This window comes from Marmota flaviventris, chromosome 5 (genome assembly GCF_047511675.1).
Source record: "Marmota flaviventris isolate mMarFla1 chromosome 5, mMarFla1.hap1, whole genome shotgun sequence".
NCBI lineage: Eukaryota > Metazoa > Chordata > Mammalia > Rodentia > Sciuridae > Marmota > Marmota flaviventris.
In genome coordinates, this window is record NC_092502.1 from 106,377,794 (window position 1) to 106,394,358 (window position 16,565).

The 16,565-nt window shown below is 34.6% G+C and overlaps 1 protein-coding gene across 3 annotated transcripts in view; it reads left to right on the forward strand.

The window, feature by feature from the left end:
* Tnpo1 (transportin 1) overlaps nucleotides 1-6,746 on the forward strand; it is an 88,805-nt gene extending 82,059 nt beyond the window's left edge. For all 3 annotated transcript variants that reach the window (XM_027927594.2, XM_027927595.3, XM_071612498.1), the window contains exon 25: nucleotides 1,053-6,746. The gene's annotated coding sequence lies outside the window, so the exon portion shown is untranslated. The remainder of the gene's footprint in view (nucleotides 1-1,052) is intronic.
* The last annotated feature ends 9,819 nt before the right edge of the window (nucleotides 6,747-16,565 follow it).

A 16,565-nucleotide genomic window follows, 5' to 3' on the forward strand; every position in this document is an offset into this window, starting at 1 on the left:
TCAACATTGAGTTAATAAGTTTTGATCATTTTCAAATTTATTATCTCTTTGGTCTCATCATAAATTAACTGTGGTGGTGATTGTTCTGAGACTGGTATTTTCAGTTTCCTAATTAGAGCTAAAAGTGGATTGGTACCTCTTATTCCTGCCTTTTTGTACTCCTCTCCCATTTTTTCAGAGGCAGGAGAAAAAGGGGGTTGCTGTACTTCTCCACAGATGCACTAATCACCCTCTGTGAATTCACATGAATATTCTTGCATATCCAAAGTTTGGCATGAGTGGGTGGTAGAGTTTTGTTTAAAAGGACCACTATCAGGTAATAGTTTATCCAATAATCTTATCTAATTTATTTATGTCCTTTTCACCACTAAAACTGTGTTAGGAAATTTCTCATCAGGAAAATCAGCTGGCCTGAAAAAATAACCAAATAAAGTTGAGTTGGAAGAGTGAAAATTAGAACATTAAGAAGATGGTGTTAAAACTTGCTTTTGTATATTTACTGAATGTACTGTCTATAGTGTAATGCACATTTCTAGTCCTTGTGGTGAAACATCAAACAAAAATAACTAATGCTTTTCTGGTTCTTGAAGTAAATTTTTGTTTCCATAGTGCTGGGTTTACTGGAAAAGTGAGTGATGTTTTAATTCTCTGTAAGTAAGAAAAGTGATTGTCCTAAAGAAAGTGGTATTTAATTTTGAAGACAGTAAGGTAACTTATTATATAAAAAATAACCAGTTCCCATTAGGGTTCATTTTGCCCCCCCAAAAAAAAAATAGAATTAGATTGGTAACATTATGCAAAGCAAATTTTATCTGTACAAAGTTTTGTGTGCCTCTCTGTTTCCTCAACTTGGCCTCACTTTTCATATCTAATGCAGGTAACAATTCAGAGCCATAGAAGAAGGAAGCAGTGTGGTTAAAATTAACTAACATAATCTTAGCCATTTTGTCCAATTTTTTATTTTATAGGTAAAGATAGTATTGTTATATGATGAATTTTATGTTTCCACTGACAGCTGTTAAAGATAAAGTTGTTTCTGTTGTTTCTTATAGGTCCTTCGGTCTTGGAGACTATGAGGGAGCCTCTGCACCCAGGGAAAATGTTACCCTTTACAGGGGGGAAGGGTATACCAGTAGGGAATACAGTACAATCCCAACCCTACTGGGAGGGGCGGGAGGGAGGTGTGCCGTCACTGTATTAAGTCGATGTTGGGAAACGTTTTAACATCTGGAGCCTTTGTGGGTAGAAATCTGTCTTCAATTACAACTCCGCACTGGATGTGAAGAAGCAAAAATAATCTATTCAGTCTACTCACAAAATAGTACGTTCTGGAATATTATGGGGAATTGTACCAAAACAAGAACCATATAAATGATGCATAGGGATAAGAAAGAGGAAAAATTCTATAGCGCACAATAAAGGAAACCTAAGAATGGGGGTTACAAACAGTAAAGAAGATTTTTTTTTTTTAATTTAAAGGTTTTTATATAAATGTTCCCACATTATGGGGCCTTGTTTTGCATGCTGATGAAGAACTACACAAACAAAACTAATAGAGTTAAAATCAGCTTGCCTTCCCATAGTAGAAGCAGGTTCTTGGAAATTACAATTTAAGGTACCCCCAAAAAATGTTGAAAATAAAACAAAACAAATTTAAACAATGAAGCACCCTGTGAAATGCCAAATGAGTCACTCCTTTTACCTTTGCGGGGTGGGAGGGAGGGTGGAATAAATGGGGTTGGGCATATCAGAACTAAAGTTGACATCTTAATTTTACATTAAAACATTAATGTAGTGCATATAATTTGATGGTTGTACTTCATTAGATTTAATTTCTAGGCCAACACATTATTTTAAAGTGCAGTTTAAGGTTCAGGCATGCATTCTGGCTCATAGTGATTGAAAGTAAATTAGTGGGAAAGTAGCATGCTTGCATCACATAGAGTGAGATTGGTATTCATTGACCTATGTTGCGCCAGTTCGTGTTGCATTTTACCAATTCAATATAGCCCTGCATTTAAAATTCCTTTTTAAGATTTGTGGATTTTATTTTTATTAAGAATATAGATATATAAAAGTACTGTAGTTTACAGCTAGGCCTTGAAATATCTTTTTAGGATCTGTTAGGAATAAGATTGATATTGTATTGTGTGTAACCTGCACAATGTGGAAAGCTGATATACCTGTGCAAAATCTTTGCCTCTGTGCTGTCAGTGTGATGTGCTTTCTGCATGGTTATATACTACTAGTGATTTTTATCAAAACTTCTAAAACTTAAATGACATGGTAAAAGATCTGTAAAAGGCTGCATAAATGTTAGTTGGCACATAAAGACAATTGTAGAAGTTGAAAAATGATTGCTCTATTTCAATGTTTATTCCCACTCAACATATTGCCTTCTAAGCTTTCCTTTTTTTGTTCAAAGCATGATCTTAAAGATATGTTTAAGTTAATGGATGTAATGCAGGGTTCCTACACTGTATTGGCGCATGTTGGTGGCCCTCTGTGCCCTAGATATATGCACACAGGGTGCAAGTTAAAAGCTACAGAGTGAAAGTTGGTTTGGATCCTCTTCATTTCATTTGTTTAGCTTTTCTGTTGTTTTTCTCTACTTACATGTATTCCTGTGAATAAATCCTTGTTAAGTTAACCCTTTACTTTTCCTTCCATGTGTATTTTCTTATATACTGTGAATGTGAAAACCTAACTGGTACACTTGATCTTATGTCCATATGAAAGTGCAAGTCTTTATTAATTTGGATTGCCTGAACAGTGTATCCCATGATGATGAAGGAAAATGGAGAGATTTTTCTTTTTAACTCTGCTGGTCAGAGACGAAGCCACGCCTTTCCATTTTTCAATGCTGCATATTTAATCTGCAACAAAATGTTAAGCCATAACAGCCTTTTTATATTTTAGTTTGTCACCTTTGCATTGCAGAATAAATACTAAATAACCATTTTTATAAGCAGTTGCTCCTCTTTGCATGGTTCTGTTCTCTTAAGTGTTGAATGATACAGCCATTGCACTGAAGTTTGAGCTGTGTGCGTGTGACTTTATAAATACTGTTTCATAAAATTTCAAATGCATGGTAGCATGTAGAAAGGTTTTTTGTTAAGTGTGTGTGTGTGTGTGTGTGTGTGTATGTGTGTTTAACATGTTCTGTCATTCACTTTCTTTCCTCAACTTTGGCTTTGCAAATTTCAGTCTGTAGAGCCTGAAATTTAAATCATTTTATAATGTGCCCATCCTTTTTTTTTTTTTTAATCTAGATTCAAAGTGTATATAGCATTTTGCTTTTTAGTATGGTTAGTTCACTGGGAGCTCAAAATTTCTTTTCTTGTTTCTCTTTAAAACTTGGATAGGATAGCTATTTTGTCCCTACGTTATATCAGTGGCCTGTAATGCTTCAAATACTTTTTAGAACTTAATATGGGAGGTATTTTAATAATTTGGAATAGTGAGTAAACATTTTAAGTTTAAAAGAATGGCCAAATTCTTCTCTAAACCCAATAAAACAAATAACCTTTAGTAGTTATCTAAACCTGTGATTGACAATTCTGTATCAACTAAAAGCAAAATTGTTGCCTCTCTGACTAGAAGTTAGCTTCCAGTTAGATGTATAAATTATAAGAATGCCCATCTTTGTAGTCACTTGACATGTTTCTAAATTTAAAGAAAATTTAATCTTAAAATAAAAAAATAGAAGTAAATTAATATGACTGGCAACCTGAGATTAGGTTGAATTTTTTGTTCCCCATTGAGGTTATTGTTTCTTCCTAATTTATATTATATTTCAGATAACATAGTATATAGCACAGGAATTTGCAGAAGCCATTTTAGTTATCTTTTGAGGTAAGCTCTGATTTAGCATTTATTGTTCTGATAAAACCTAATACATCATGGGATATATATATAAAGCAACTTAATTCTTGTGGTGTAGTCTTAATAGTTTTGAGTGTTGACTGAATGTCTATGAGATTGTGAGTTTGTCTTTGTTACATTCCAGTGTTTCTGCCTCTTGGCATGCTTAAAGCACGGCTTACTTCATCTGCTCCTTACACACTAAAATGCTGTTAGTGTGCTCAACTACAGAAATAGCCGCTGCTAAGTGATGTAGATTTTCTACTTGAATATTTTTGTTGTAGGAACCTCAGGAGGTCAGTGTTTACTGTTTTATATATGCCTTCTTTTTCCTGTTTGAGCTTCTCTCTTTGAAGGATTCTAACAGAACAAAAGCTGCTGATCAACCTAAGTTGGAAACAGAAAGTGTTTTTAATATAATTTAAAATGCATGTTTGGCAGTTCCATGTTACCAGTCCATTAGTGAGTGAATTTAGTGCCACAGATATTCATTTATTCAGGAAATAATTTTGCTTTTTGTATTGTCTAATCTCTTTAATGACTTCATACTGTGTAAAAAAATCACTTTTATATTTTTGGTTGATTATTTCCAAAATAATCAACATGTAAATATCTTTAAGAGCCAGTTCTGATGCTTTACATTATTGCTACTTGATTTTGTTATGCAAATTAGATTGCAGAACAATAGATTTTTAAATACTTAACCAAGCCATTACATCTTAAAAACAAAGCAAGTAGCATACATTTTGTAATTAACATTGATAAACACTGTGATTTTTTTGGTTAAGACTTTTTCATTGATCTGACTTGTTAAATTGCATATATTGTAAAATAGGATCAGATGTATATTTTAAAATGATTTCAACTGACTTTCCTCTTGAAATGCTTTGTCTACTCAGTTATAGAATATACAGATACAAGTTTTATCTCAGGTGAATACCTTGTATCAATTTTGCTTTGGTGGCATATGCTTATAAAGGGTCGTCATACTTAATTTAAATGGTCTTCATTTTTTTAGTGTATTTCATTGAGAATCTTCCCAGTTTGTCTGATTTCTTTTTTCCCCCAGTTAGTTTGCAAACTGGAATGGTATAGAACCCTCCTCACAAGACCTACGCATTCAGGGTTACTGAAAGTGAGTTAAATTTGTTCCTCCTCTTCAAATCCTCAAAATAGGAAAGTGGATTTTTTTTTCCTCTGTATAAAGTTGTTCTGCATGGCTGAAATGCCAGGATTAAGCTAATTATGTCTTAAACCCTTCAGTCTAAATTTAAGACCTTTGCCATGAGGGAAAGTGTTTTTTGCTTCATATAGTATGTCTATATTATTCATATTGAATGTATTAACAGATAATGGTGCAAAAACATTCTTTCCAAGAGAAGAGTGTGTCATGCAAAACTGCAATTTAAATCCTTCCTTTGGTAGTACTTCAAAATATAACTTTGCTTATCAAATTATTTTTGCAAATATTACCAGTGGGTAAAACACTTGCTCCTAGGATTGTTAATGAAGTGCAGTCATTGGAATCTGTAAGAAAACTCTGGTCTTCGAATAGTTAAGGACCTGGGATAATCTTAGGTGAAAAATCAGATCAATAGTGAGCTGTGTTGCTAATAATATTATCTAGTACTAATACATTGCAATGGCATTGTATACCAACCTAATGCATTTCGTACTGTATTAAATATGGCAATGCTTCTAATGCCTCTTTAAAATTATATTTCACTTGAAAGTTAGTTTCATTCACCAGTACATTTTCTAGGTGACTTGCAACTAATATTTTCAGTCTTATATATAGATCTTTCCCCCATTGGCACTACATATATGTAGATAACTCCTTATGCCTAATTATTATACATATTTTTAAGGTATACATTTAAATTACAGCAACTATGTATTGTGGTTTGTATCCCAGAATGTATTGTGTTTAAATAAAAAGATGCATAACAGCTGAATGTATGCATGGTTTTGAGGGAAGTTAAAATGGTGAATTTTTTTCACCTCTTGTGCATTTTAAAACCAAGCCAAATCTATTTGCCAAGTATTGTATCACTAATTAGAAAACCAGTAGTTGTTCTTTTATTATAAATTTTGTTTACCATAGAATCCCTTCATGCTGTTGTGGCTTGGTATTATACAGAATTAGCTTTTTACAGGTCTAATTATCTTTCGAAAAGCATACTATATACACGGTTAGCCTTTAAGGCAGTGTTGGTCCCCTTCTAATGTCAGCTTTTAAAGGGGTTCCACTGTATACTTTTCTCATATTACTTTGTTGTTTTCCTCTGGATATATAACCAAATTGAGCTTGGTTGATTTTTATGGAAATAATTAGACAATACCGTGTAATTAATTTTACTCAATAGATTATCATCTTGTGAGAAGAGATGTTTAAATGTGGTAAATGACTTCACTTCATATTATAAAACAGTTTTACAATTAATAGACATGTTAACATTGGGTGCAATAATTTAGTAGTGTTAGCTTTAGTTAAATAACTGATCTTTCTGCTGACAACTTAGGTTGTATGAGTTACGCTTAAAAGCTTTAAATCTGATGTTTCCTGTACCTGCCACACTATATGTTAGAATGTGTCCTTCAAACATATCCTCCTGCAACTTTTCAAACTGTACTAAATTGATATTTCTTGAAGTCTATCTAACTCTGTGCTAACAGATCTTCATTTTAAATAGAATACGGTTTTAATTTTTGATAAGCTGCTGAATTTTAAAGAGAGTTTTTTGGGGCCACCAAATATTTTGGATCATGCAGAGAATATATATTGTACTGTAGTAATTTTGTATTTACATTTGTATGATGTGACATAATAGATGTGAATGTTAATCACTGCTTGACTATGTTAATAAAGTTGTTTAACTATAGATGTTGCACTCTTGATTTTTAATGAGAGGAAATGACCCACCCACCACCCTACCCCCATTTTGGTCCTGATAGATCTTGTGGGGTGTTTCTTCTTTTTTTGTTAAAGCATTTTTGTTTTGTTTTCCCTAGTTTACACATTAGTACACTCTTGTCTAACATTGTTTTTTGAATTTAGTATATTGTGTAGTAAAAAGCCTCTTTCCCTGCATTTTGAACTTACCTCCTATTAATTGTTAAATTTTCAAATGGTTTCTGTTTAGAGGATAGGGGAATTCTGCTCTACAAAAAAGGGGAATTAAAGGTGAAGCTGTAAATATAAAACATATATAAAGATAGACTGCATGAATGTGTATGAATGTATGACCTATTGAGGCTGTTTATCTTTCAAAATATTAAGACTTGTAATTTTGGAAATTAACATTTATAAAACTAGTCATTTCCTCTTCAGGTAGTAATCTTTTTAATATTAGTTGCATGTTACTAATTAAAATTAAATGCATTAATACACATAAGGGAATATGTGTTCATGACTCTCAAGTGGTTGTCTATTTGAGATTTGGAATATTTGAGAACAGGAAAAGGCCTAAAAGGTCAGTGTAACCCAAAGACTTTTAAGGGAATTGCAGCTTGGGTTTCTTAACCTTTGTTACCTACACATAAAAATATTTAATATGTCACAGTTGTGTTGACAAGAAGGCAAATTGTGATCTGGATGTTGTTATAAAACATAATTAAGAAAGAATTTAAGATTCTAGAGTTCAGGACTTAGAATCATGGGAAAAGTTGTGGACATAATCATTCATTCAAAGATTATGATTTGCTGCTAATTTTTTAATTGCCTCAAGCTAAAAACCTTTCCTTTCATAAATCTTTAGATTTTAGTGAAAGTATTGTCAGTTTTATGCAAATTTTTTTTCTTCTCAGTTCAAGTAACTAAACCATACTAATGAGTAAAGCTGGGTTATTGATTTTGAGATCTTTGTCTTGTAATGGGATTTTTTAACAGGTATTTATATTTTGTAATAGCTGCATAATCTAACTCCCAACAATTTACATTTCATGTGATTGTTTATGAATGAATGGAGAAAGTGGCAGTTAAAACTATGCAACTCTTGTGTTTGGATTTTGTCTGTATTATGCACTTGAATATGGAAATTATTGAAGCTGTAATTGTCATTTTGTAGTCTTTAATCTGAGTCTTGTGTTAATTTGATGGAAAAAATTTTAAGAACCTCCTGAAAGATCTCCCAAGCATTTATTTTGACAGTTTGCAAACTACAATTTGAAGTTTAACGTAATTTCTAATCCATTGGGAATAATAAAAGAATAGCTATATCAAGAACCTTTAGGGTTTTGTGCCCAGTTATTAATGTAATTCATTTCTGTGCTTGTTAAAGTAATCTTACTGTGACAATTTATATTGGTTTTCAAAGAATGTCATTTAACAAGCATTTGAGAATGACAAGTGAACAATTTTTATGAATTTTAATAGTTACTCAGTGACATAACTACTGTTAATAATTCTGTGCACATACGAATGTATAGTAAATTTATGCATTGTTTTTAGTCAGTATGTTGTATCCAAACATAGCTAAGTGGTATTCTGTGAACAGTTCACACAACTGCCTTAGTATTGTTGGACTTTCAGAAGTTTCTAATTATTCATTCTTTGAAATAATTATGGTGAGTGGTGTTATCAGGTCCAAAGGAGAGTAATCGTCAACAGCAGCAACTTGAAAGTGTGCTGTCATGCTATACTTTGTAACTTAATAGCATGGCTTTCTATCTTTAGGAAATTTTATATGTGGAATTGATGATTTCATATTACATATTTAACAGTTATCTGTTATGTTGCAGGCACTTTTCCCTGGTCTTAAAGAGCTTACATTCTATTTTAAGGAGACAGATGTGTGAAATAGGCTATGATGGTAATTAATGCTTGGTTAGAACAGGAAGTGGAAGATCTGAGGGTGTCATTTGAGCAAAAACCTGAGTGTCTGGGAGAGAGTATTTCATGAAAGGGAGCAAAGTCAGTAATATATTTGATAGTTATTGCAGATGAGAAGGATATAACTGGAGTGCCCAGAGCAAGGGAGAAGAGTGGTAAATTAGATCTAAGGTAACTGGTTGGTTTTATATTTGAAGTAAAGGGCTGTGGTGTAGGAGTTTGTAGTAGAAAAGTGATATCACTGATTGAGAATGAACTCTAGCCCAAGGGCAGAAACAGACCACTTAGAGGGTGCTGTTATGATCTGGGGAGTTACTGATAAGTTAGGGTAGAAGTGGAGAAGGTAGATCTGGATGACATTTTGAGTCATCAACAAGGTTTGCCAACATACTAAATAATGTAGGGAACGAATCATAGGTGGTTCTTAGACCATCAGCCTCATGAGCAGCTACAAGAATGAAATTGCCATTAATTGGGATAGGAAAGATTTATGTAGCATTTATTTTGATATGTGAGCAGTAGATTGCATTGGAGTTCAATAACCTACGTGGAGATGGAAACCTGGGAAGGTGTGTATAAATCTCATACCACAAAGCTAAAATATATCTGAGGATGCAAATGCAGGAAGTGAAAATGGCAGGAACTAACCCTGAAACATTACTCAGTTCTTAGACTTGAGTATATTGTAAAGAAAACCAGAAGAGCGTGGTATTCTCATGGGCATAGATCAAGTTAAGAGGACAGCATTTACATTTAACAACATGGAGGATTGGGGGCATATTTTTAAACTCGAATCAGAATAACTTAACCTCCTTCCTCTAAGAGTTTCTAGAAACCTAGTATTTTGATTTTTCAAGGCCAACTTAAAGTATGATTACATTAAAACTACAGCAGCATGCAAAGATCAATTAAAATAATGAAAACATCTAAATATACCTAAGACTAGTCTATAGTTCTTCAAATCAATGAATAAAGATAGGTTATTTGACAAGTGTTGGGAAAACTTGAGTAGAAATTTGCAGAAACAACCAAAATTTTTTGTTAATATATGAGAGTGTCTAAAAATTTGGAGACAACTTGGAAGCCCCTTTCCCAGACTGGTTAGTTTCCTCAAGTCAATAAGATGAACAATAGAAAAATAGGCGATGTTCACAAAATTTTCTGTTTTGAAGATACTAGATTCTTTTGGGAAGTTCTGAGGCACAGGGTCAAAAGTTCAAGGCCTGCCTAGGCAACTTAACAAGACCCTGACTCAAAATAGAAAAAAAGGATTGGGGTTGTAGATCAGTAGTAGAGTGCTTGTCTAGTGTGCTTGAGGCCCCTGGCTTCAATCATGGGACCAATTGTTTTTTTTTCCTTTTAATTGGTATTTAAATTCTCAAGTAAATTGAAATTTGGCTGCAATTAGATCCTGTATTGACGAAAGGTCAAAAAATCTGGATGCCATTCTCATTTAGGGACTACAGAAATAAACATCCATTGCTAGTTGGGAGTAAATTAGTATAACATGAAGATCAATAATCTATACACATTTGCAATTATGTTCTGGAAATTCATCTTGTGAACTTGATTATGTTTACACAAACCTGTTGTTCCTAGGCAACAAATCTATACAGTGTGGTAGTATACTGTAGGCATTTGTTAACACAATAGTGTATATTTAAACAGAAGAGACAGTAAAAATAGACAATCCAGATTTAGCAGTTCCACATCCCTTATGGGCCAATAGTTCAATATATAGTCCATTATTGACAAATATCAATACACAGTGTTGACTATATCGTTTAACCTAGAAGTCATTAAACTACATGATAGCCAATAGACAAATGAAAGGGTGCTAGATAACCTTCACATTCACTAAACTGGTGGCACAGTCTTGTAATCCCAGGGGCTGGGGAGGCTGAGGTGGGGTGAACACATATTCAAGGGCTGGGGATATAACTTGGTTAAGTGCTTTTTTGTTCCATCCCCAGTACTGCAAAGGAAAAAAAAATTGAGGGGCTAGGGTTGTAGCTCAGTGGTAGAGTGCTCACCTACCACATGCAGGACACTGGGTTCAATCCTCAGCACCACATAAAAATAAAAGGTATTGTGTCCAACTAAAACTAAATATCTTTTTTTTTTAATTGAAAACTCAGGTGGCATGACTCCTTAAAGAATGGTAGCAGAACAGGAAGTTAAAACGCTGATAACAGTTTGCCATTGAAAAAGTTAAATACACCAAGACAGCTATTCTCCCCTAGGTGTGTGTGTATGTAGATACCTTAAAATATCATATGCATGCCAGGAAACAATCTTAAAGCATAAGAACCCAAATGTCCAGTAGAATAGATAAATTTCAAAATAGTGCTGAGCAAAAGAAGCCAGTCTCTATAGAATACTTGGAGATGACATAAGATTCAAAAATGTTGACCAAATTGTACTGTTAATGTCGTGTGCGTGTACAAATACCTGAAACAAATTCATCTAATGTAATTATACCCCAATAAAAATGAAAAAACAAAGGGTTGCCTCGTTCATAAACCCACTATTTTACACATGCATATAGCACCAGAGAAGACATTTAATAGCCATGTATTGGTGTATTGCCAAACCCCCCCCCCTTTTTTTTTGTTTTAGCAAAAAGAAATGCCTGTTTATGGTAACACTTATGTGTTTGATGTGTTAAGATCATTCTTTCTAGTATACTTGGAAACTAAAGAGCATAAGCATTTTTGTCATTAAACTAAGGTAATATTTTCTACAAGAACAAATAACACGATTTTTGTATTCACAATTCTGGTGTCTTTACTGATAAATTTCCTCAAGTACTTTTATCTTTTCACTTTGAAGGCCTGTTTTCCCAAATAGAAAAGTATCTCATCTGCTGTCTTCTGAACACTTCTGTATCACAATAAAAAAATTAGCACTTAAAGGCCAAATCTGTTAAAAAAAAAAAAGGGGGGGGGGATGGGGGGGGAAGGAATTGGTGGTTACTAATTTAGGCCTTTTCTTCCAGATATGCTAGGATTGTGCAAGTATTTGTTTATACTTTGTGAATTGCAGACATGCACATTTTCTTAAAGATCCTTAAAATGGTCTTAAATTCTCTTAAGATCTCTTAGAACTCGAGTATACCCAATAATGTGTAAGACAAAATATTTCCACTAGAGGGGGCCGTTTACCTAAATTAACCCTTGATATATAATATTTTGTAGGAACATAAAGCATATGCAAATTTCTCTCTCCAGCTCATTTCCTCATCGTGTCTGGTTTCAGGGTTGTTGTTCTTTGTTTTGTCTTTTGTACTGGGGATTGAACCTAGGGCACTCAACCACCAGGCCACATCACCAGCCCTTTTTTATATTTTATTTAGAAACTCAGTTTCTTAGGGCCTTGCTGCAGAGGCTGGCTTTGAACTTGTGATCCTCTTGCCTTAGGCTCCAGAGCTGCTAGTATTATAGGCATGTGCCACCACACCTAGCTATAACATATCATTTTTAAATGAAAATAACCTTGAAATGTTTTTCTTTAGAGCAGTTTTTGAATTTCAATGCTTTCTCCCGCTGATATGCAAGAATTTTTCAAGATGTTGCCTTAAGTCCAAGTACAGAATTATGATCTAGGCAGAACACCTCAAACTTTATTCTAAGACTCTTGTTAAATATATATCTTGATGCATTTAATTCTGGATGAGACCTGAAGTTTTGCATTTCTAGCAGGCTCCTAGATGATTCTTGCTTCTTGTTTATGGACCTCACTTTGTGTTAGCAAGGACCTAGAGAGTTTCTTGGGAACTGAAGTTCCCTTATACTGTAAATAGTTAGCATGTAAGCTTCATATGAGAGCAGGTTTTGTGCTTTCTTTTCCCCTTCAAGTATCTGCAGTGTCCTGAATAATTCCTGAAACAATAAATGCTCAATAAATATTTGTTGGATGAATGAAAGGACAGTGTCAAAGTGCTTTGTATAAAGTAATTTAATCTTCCTGACAGCCTCTAAGGTAAGCTGTACTCTTCCCGTTTCACAGAAAAGCAAACCAGTCACGTGTTGCGAAGCCAAGATTAGAATCCAATAGTTTATTTTATTTATTTTTATGTGGTGCTGAGGATCGAACTCAGAGCCTCGCACATGCTAGGCGAGTGCTCTACCACTGAGCCATAACCCCAGACCCAGAAACATCACTGTGGCTCCCGAACGATGCTTTAACAAAAATACTGTATTGCCACTTGTTTTTAAGTAACCTCTCACCCAACAAAGAGATCAAGACTCACACTGATAAAGGCAATTATTGTCCAAAGGCCTATGTATCTGTTTATGATCATTTATGCTTGTTAGAGTGTGGTGTTTGCTGTCAGCTTGGAGAACTCCCACAGACACACCCACTGCCCACTCACAGACAGGATAGGAGATGTTAAGGCCTACTTCATGTTTCTGAAGGAACAAGGTGCCACCAGTCCATACCCCAGTATCTAATTTCATTAAGTCTTGTAGTTCATCATCCAAAGGAATGAATGGTCATGATCCCAAATTACAGAAAATTGATCAATAAGGACAGGAGCTCCTGGAGTATTCCTGGGCAAGAAGCCAAATGGAGTCATTTAACATCAGGTCTTTTGCTGGATCAGGTTTCAGTTTTCTGGCTTCCTGCTAGGAATTACCATCCCAGTTGCATTATCCTATTAAAGTTCTGATTTTTTCTTTGTTAACTTTTTCTAATCTTGTAAGGCCACCATTTATCTTATTTGGTAAAATGAGATAACTACTTGATTTTTTTCTACCTCCCAGAAATAATTTAAGAATGTATTTACGAATTTTATTAACAAAGTTTAACAAAGGATTTGACTAATCCCCTAGCTACAACAATTGTGTGTGCTTTGTGGTTTTAAGTTACATCGCGAGGGCTAGGCTGGTAGTTCAGTGGTAGAGCAGTGCACGTTAGCAGTATGTGAAAGGCCTTGGATTCAAGCCATACACAAAAAAGGAAAAAAAAATTCTATAGCTTTGTACTTAACATTGAATTACCTTCAAGTGTTACATAGGACTAAAGGCTAAGCTTGTATATTTTCTACCTCTGTCCTAGAATTAACTCTCTAAGGAGCCCTGGTTCCTTTTTTTGAAAAGGATCTTTAGAATGCAAGATGTGGGGATTGTGTGTTAACAGCTACTGCCACTATTCTACATCCTCTCAGTACATAGGGCAAGAAAATATATAACCCCTGTATGCTCACATACCCATGTTAATTTCAGTATTACTATAAAATAATAAACTAATCCATTCTAATCTCCCCTCCACCACTGTTACCTTATTTATAACATTTCTCTGGAAGTAAGAAAGCCAGGCTTCAGTTATCTTCAGTGTATTCAATTATTAATTCCACCTCAATAAATATGTAGTTTCAGAATTTCCCAAATTACTGTGAGAAACAAATTTGCCAACTAGATCCATACAGTTTTTTTTAATATATAATATTTAGTTGTCAATGAAACTTTATCTTATTTATATGTGGTGCTGAAAATCAAACCCAGTGCCTCACACACTGAGGCAAGCACTCTCACCACTGAGCTACAACTCCAGCCGCTGGATCCATACAGTTCTTTATAGTCTAGCCTTACAGGATTCAGCCACAACACCACTTTCACACTCATTCAAGTCAGCTCCCATTTTCACCACTCCCTTCAGTGAGGTCATAACATACAGGTGCCATACAGTAGATTCATGGACCCATGGGCCTACTGAAATATATATTAAAATCTGTCTCCATGGGGCTGGGGGTACCTTTTCCAGCATGTGCAAGGCCCTGTGTTTCATCCCCAGCATCAGAAAAAAGAAACTTTCACTATGATTGTGGATTTTCCTATTTCCCTTTGTAGTTCTGTCAGTATTTTTATTATCTAATAGTATTAGTTTTAGGTATCAATTAGGAATCATAATTTCCCCAGGATTTGAACTTATTCTTTTTTTTTTTTTTTGAGAGAGAGAATTTTTTTAATATTTATTTTTTAGTTTTCAGTGGACACAACATCTTTATTTTATTTTTATGTGGTGCTGAGAATCGAACCCAGCGCCCCGTGCATGCCAGGCGAGCGTGCTACCACTTGAGCCACATCACCAGCCCTTGAACTTTTTTTTTAATATTCATTTTTTAGTTTTTGGCAGACACAACATCTTTGTTTGAATGTGGTGCTGAGGATCGAACCCGGGCCGCACGCATGCCAGGCGAGCGCGCTACCGCTTGAGCCACATCCCCAGCCCCTGAACTTATTCTTATAGAAAATTAATAACAAAAAAAATATAAAAAATTAATTTAGCCAGGTGCGATAGTGCTTGCCTATACTCCCAACTACTTAGGAAGCTGAAACAAGAGGATCCTAAGTTTGAGGCTGGCCTGGGCAACTTACTGAGACCCTGTCAATAAAAAAAAAAAAAAGGCCAGGTACAGTGGCACAGGCCTATAATCCCAGCAGCTCAGGAGGCTGAGGCACAAGGATCATGAGTTCAAAACCAGCCTCAGCAACTTAGTGAGACCATCAGCATCTCAGTGAGACCCTGTCTCTAAGTAAAATGTAAAATAGGCTGGGGATGTGGCTCAGTGGTTAAGCACCCCTGGATTCAATCCCTGCAACCAAAAAATAAAATTAAAAAGGCTGAGTGTGGGGCTGGGGATGTAGCTCAAGCGGTAGCGCGCTCGCCTGGCATGTGTGCGGCCCGGGTTAAATCCTCAGCACCACATACAAACAAAGATGTTGTGTCCGCCAATAACTAAAATAAATAAATAAATATTAAAAAAAAAAAAAAAAAAAGGCTGAGTGTGGTTTAGTGGTAGAGTCCATAGGTTCAATCTCCAGTACCACAATATATTAACAAATAAATCATAAATTTATCATTGTACACCAGTTCATATTTTATTTTAAATATTTTTTTAGTTGTAGTTGGACACAATACCGTTATTTTATTTATTTTTATGTGGTGCTGAGGATCGAACCCAGGGCCTTGCACATGCCAGGCGAACGCTCTACTGCTGAGCCACAACCGCAGCCCATTTATTTTTTAGCAGTGCTGGGGCTGGAACCCAGGGCTTTACATATGCTGGCAAGCACCCTCCCACTGTATTATATCCCAGTTCTTTCCATACTTTTTCTACCTTTCCTTATCTTTTGTTACTTAAAATATCAATTAAAAAAGCATAAATAAATTTTTAATTCAGCCTGACAAATTTTTTTCAGTACTGGGAATTGGATCTAGGACCTTCCTTGCATATGCTAGACAAGCCCTCTACAACTGACCTACACATGCAGCCTCCAATTTTTGTTTTTTAACTAGAAGAGTTCTTAATCCATCTACATTTATATAATTACTGTTACATATTAATTTATCTCTGCTTTCTATCTGTTCCACAGTATTTCTTTTCTGGTTTTATTTTTTTACCTTTTAATCCTCTGATGTTTTTTGGATTGATTAAACTTTTTTTTTCTTTAACCATATTTTTCTATGATTTTTGCAAAGAGCCCTGGTTCCTTTTATTTAATTCTTTTATGTTGACCTAAGCTATTTTATCATGCATCACCTAACTAGTCACCCAATAATGCCTAAAATTAATACCTTTTCCTTTTTCAGAATAACTGAAGGACCTTAGAATATTTTAATTCTGATCACCATTCTCTCCTTATGTGCCGTCATTAAGATTTTGTTTTTTTTGTTTTTAGTAATGGGGATCCAACCCAGAGCTTTGTACTTGCTAGGTAGGAGCTCTACCATTGAGCTACATTCCTAGCATAATTTTCTTTTTTAAAATCCGTAAATCATATATTATTTTTATCTTATAGATTTAGCCTTTATTTATTCATGTTTTCTTTTTTCTTCTTGTATCTTAAATCTCCTAACTCTAATC